This window comes from Telopea speciosissima, chromosome 7 (genome assembly GCF_018873765.1).
Source record: "Telopea speciosissima isolate NSW1024214 ecotype Mountain lineage chromosome 7, Tspe_v1, whole genome shotgun sequence".
NCBI classification, from domain to species: domain Eukaryota; kingdom Viridiplantae; phylum Streptophyta; class Magnoliopsida; order Proteales; family Proteaceae; genus Telopea; species Telopea speciosissima.
The window spans coordinates 33644339-33649308 of NC_057922.1; positions in this window are offsets into that span (position 1 = coordinate 33644339).

The window sequence follows — 4970 nt, forward strand, 5'->3', positions numbered from 1 at the left end:
AAATGACAAGGAAATAATAATGCATACCCATAATGCAAAAATGAATGAGCGCAACATATAATATTTACTAAAGCCATTCAAATAATGAAAGATGAAGAAATATAAATCAGTATCAGTCATTAAAGTATCCCCATCAATAAGATTGTTGATACACATTGTTGTGCTCCTTCTGACTACTGTGCAGTGTACATGACTATTGTAGTTTAAGCTTCCTTATCTCACCAATCAGATGTATGCAGTGAATTATGATTTTATTCATTTCCAGTCTTGCACTCATCCATCTTGGTATCTACATCTTTGCTACATTCATTTTATGTTTGTGTTGTTACTTGGTTGCTTAACAAGATGTCTACAAGTATGAAATATTTGCTGTGCAATCAACTTAAGAAATTGATATATATATATATATATATATATATATATATATATATATATATATTTATTCCCCCCCTCCCCCCCCCCCAACCAAGTTTTACAGAAGTAACATGGTATTGATCCTTGAAAGGAAAAGAAGATAATGGTTTAGTGACTGAAAATCATATGGTTAAGAATAATATTTGGGAGAAGAAGAAAGAGAAACTATTCTCCTATACCTTTGTGTGTTTGGTCAGATTTATTGTGATTTGTATTTCTAGATCAAGTCAAAGGTTTGTTTCCTGAATCCTGAAACATATTTGAGGCAAATGTACTATCTAGATCTTTTTAAATCCATTCACCAGAGTAGCTCCTAAACTAGAACTTATTTATTTCCTCATTTTTCTTCTTCAGATATCCAAGTCTCATTAATTAGAGTCAATGGTTCTACTTGATAGTATCTGTTTAATTTGTGCATATCTCTCTTAGAAAATCAGATCATAATCACGAGGGAGTGTAGCAAGCCTACTTCAACTGCCATGTTTATCAGGTGAGTAACATGCTAGAATCTTTGAAAAAGCAAGCCTAGAGGTCCCAAATGGAGACCATGCACAAATACTGTGTTTTCATCTCATCCCAAACGTCACCATTCAGACCTGGACACACCAAGAAAATCATCTCCTATACCAACTCTAAATGCTAGCTGATGTAGAATCAAATTTTAACAAATAAACCAATCTACAAGGGGAGCAATACACAAGGTACAGATGTAAATGGATGAGATCCTTTTGGTTCTATTTATTTTATCATGAAAATTAACTACAAAACCATTACTAATAGCAATTTTTGTGACTGTTGCAATCAAAGCAACGTTACTAATTTGTTACTTTGTTAAGAAGTAGTACCCAACAATGAAGATATGGGCATCTTGCTGTTAAGAATTCCATCTGGAAAACACAATTAGTCTGTCAATAAATTGGTCAATCCTGAAGGAATGGTTGAGAAGATTACAGGAGAGTGGAAGCACACCTCAATGAGTTCACAAAGATATAATTTCTCTTAAAACCGTTCTATAATGAAGTATTGCATTTTTTGAAGTGCTTGTGATAGAATAAAGTCTATGTTAAATCCCTTAAAGAGAGGATTTGTATGCCCTTTTCTGTTTGTCCTTTTTCTCCCCCATCTTCAAAATAGTTGAGTGACCTTGATAGTGGCTCTAACTAGTTTTTAAAATGCATTGAAGGGCCCTGTAACATCACCTTTTTGTGCACAAATATTTTGTGCATTCATGCCATCATCCATTGCCATAATAGTTCATGACTCTTAAAACCTACAATGGCATTTCACTAACAGATTGTTTCTTTTGTGTTTCTCTTTTTCTTATGCCGTTATGTAAGATTAACTCAGTGGGCAAGGTCAGAGAGGTGGTTGGTTGCTCCTATGTCGTTGTGAAGGTGAGTAAAAAATACAATGAAGTTTATATTAACCTATTTTCTGGTTTAGCAAAAATCTGATTTCTTTCTCTTATGGTTTTTCATCTTCCTACTGATGTGCAAGACTATAGGGAAGAATCTGAGGGTCTTAATATCATCCAGGAATATGTGAATTCACATTATGTTAATGCACTAAGAATTGAAGGTGAGTAAAAAATACAATGAAGTTCATATTAACCCATTTTCTGGTTTAGCATAAATCTGATTTCTTTCTCTTATGGTTTTCCATCTTCCTACTAATGTGCAGGACTATGGGGAAGAATCTGAGGGTCTTAATATCGTCCAGGAATATGTGAAGTCACATTATGTTAATGCACTAAGAATTGAAAGCTACATTGTTTGAGGTTTTTGACCTGGAGTCGATCAATGAGAACCTTTCGTTTTATTTTTCCCCTTTTGTTGTTTGTAGTTGATAACTAGAATGGACTAAATGCAGTTATTTTTTGTTGGTGGTTGTGAATCAAGAGGGGTTTATTTTTTTCCTTGTTAAGTTGAGATTGAATTAATATTTTTTTAATGTTTGGTATTTCACATTTAGTGGATGTTGGGCATTAGTAAAATTACTGCTTTATGTGGATGAATGTGTATTTTTATGGTCTGAAATGAATATATATTATATATGAAACAGGGGGTAGGGTACTCATGCAAGCTGTGCTGCAGCACGGAGAACAGTGCCCAAAAAAAATATATTACTTTTGGCGGCATTATTTATCAAACGTCGGAATAATCTAAAATCTACCATATATAACGGCGCTTAAAAAACACCGCTGCCATATGTTTTACCTACGTTTACAAACAACTGCCGCAAACAACCTACATTTACCAACATATACTAGCATTTAAGAAACGCCGCTCGAGGATATTTTACCGGCATTTATGTAAACATGCCGCAAATAAATCATATTATACCAACGTTTACCATTCTATAGCGGCATTTCGAAAAACGCCGTTATAAAGTATATATGACGACATTTGTTAATAAACGCCGACGAAAGTATACTTACGCGGGCATATAGCATAAACACCGTGATACATTTTCGACGGTACATTTGACGACATATGTGGGGTGCGACGTTTATCACAAATGCCGCTGAAGCATATAGCGGCGTTTTTTAAGCTACGACGACACTTAAAAAACGCCACAAAAGACGCTTTTTCTTGTAGTAATGGGATGTGAAAATAACCCGAATCGATTCCTTTCCGCTATGTATTCGGGTATGGGATGAAATAGAGATGTGTTTTCTCTATGACATGGATCCCATTATTTTATGGGACATCAAAGAGATGGACTGGGCATTGGTTTGTCATACCAAATCCTAATAGGATCCTAGTAGGGAACCATGAGCGACCATGGAAAATCCTAAAAATTGAAAATATGATGCCCAAACCAGTTTGGGGTGCCCTAGGGCAACCCTGGGGTTCTTTAAGGACAACCCAGGAGATCCCAAGAGTAGGAAACTCGAAAAATATAATTTATTAGTTTACCAATGTGAACCACCATGATCCCATGGACCATAGCATTGCCTACAGGTCCAACATTCTTAATGCTGATTTTTCCTTTGATTAGTGGTTAGTTTTGCCATGCTGCTTTAAGTGTGAATAATGCCTAATTATCTAAGCAAGGTTGTTTTGTTTTTTCCCCTTTTTAGGTAGAACTACGTACATAAGACTTACATTATATGTCTATACCAATACTATGATAACTCCATATTCCTCTCGTGTTACCTATGGATGACTCCCACCTCAAAGATTATGTAGATGTGACTATGATCAAATTTCTCTATAATGTTACACAAACATTAATTTTATAAGCTATAATCATTGATTTCAAATAGACATTTTATATTATAGTGACTAGTGAATAAAGGTTTACCAACAAAAAAAAAAAGAAAAAGAATAGTGAATAAAGGAATCCGAGCAAAAAAAAATAGCGAATAAAGGACACAATAATAGATTATGTTGAATTGTAACGGTTATGAATGATTATTGGGGGATTTTATTATATCGCATTTTATTATATCAAACTTGTCACACTTAGGAGTTATGGGTGGGTTTAAGAGATAAACCGTTTATCTCTTGAACACATACAAGAGTGAATCATGAATCATGATACTCTATTATGGTATATTCATAAGAAATGTAAAATAAAAAAAAAAGAACACAATAATTGATAATGGGAGAGGGTTACTTACGCCCCAATTCAAGAGGAATGTTCCATGTCACAACCACCTCTCCTCTACGTCCATGTTTCATCTCTCTCTCTCTCTCCCTAATCGACAATGCTCCTTCCTTTCAATCTCTTTTAAATATTCCATCTCTTGGGTTATTGGAAGCTCGCTCTATTTCCATTTTTATTGTTTTCTTATTCTTGATTTTAACTTTTCCATTTAACTTGTTTTCTTTGTCCAAGTTCAAGGTTGCGAAGTGTATATATTTAGGCTGGGTTGGCATTCTCACTGGAGGAGTGTGGCCCTTAGACGCATGGGCAATGAGAATGCACATGCATGTTAGCATCATGAAGGGCGAGATTTCTGCCTTTCATGGGGGGTGAGGCGGTCATTTCACCCCTTATATGTCTAGGCATGGACGGTGCAATCTCCCACAGAGAACTTTTCTCCATGTGTATATTGACTAAACATTAACGTTGTTGTATAGTAGTCTATTGACTAGAGGCCTCAACGTCGAAGACCCAAGATGTTATTTTCCAATTGATTAGTAGTTCTTTTACATCTACCCAAAAAACAAAAAAACTTGTTCTTTTACAAAAGCAATTAGTATTTTCATCTCGTATGAGATGTTTTTTTTATAATAATACAAAATAAAGGACTATTAAACACCTCATATGTTCACCAAAAAAAAAACTCATATGAGATTTTATTTTTATTTTTTTAACATCCTCATAGGTTTCATAAGCCGATCGAGAAGCTCGACTTCTCCTTCATGGCCTTGTGCGCTAACCTCTTAATCAACTTAATTATATCATTTCTCACTTGAACACAAATGAAAGCACCATCAAGTAGACAATAAATATTCAAAATAATGGATAGATGATCTTCATTCATATATTTCTATTCACACTTTTCATTTATAACATGTAATTGGTTTGAGTTTCCTTTCACCCAC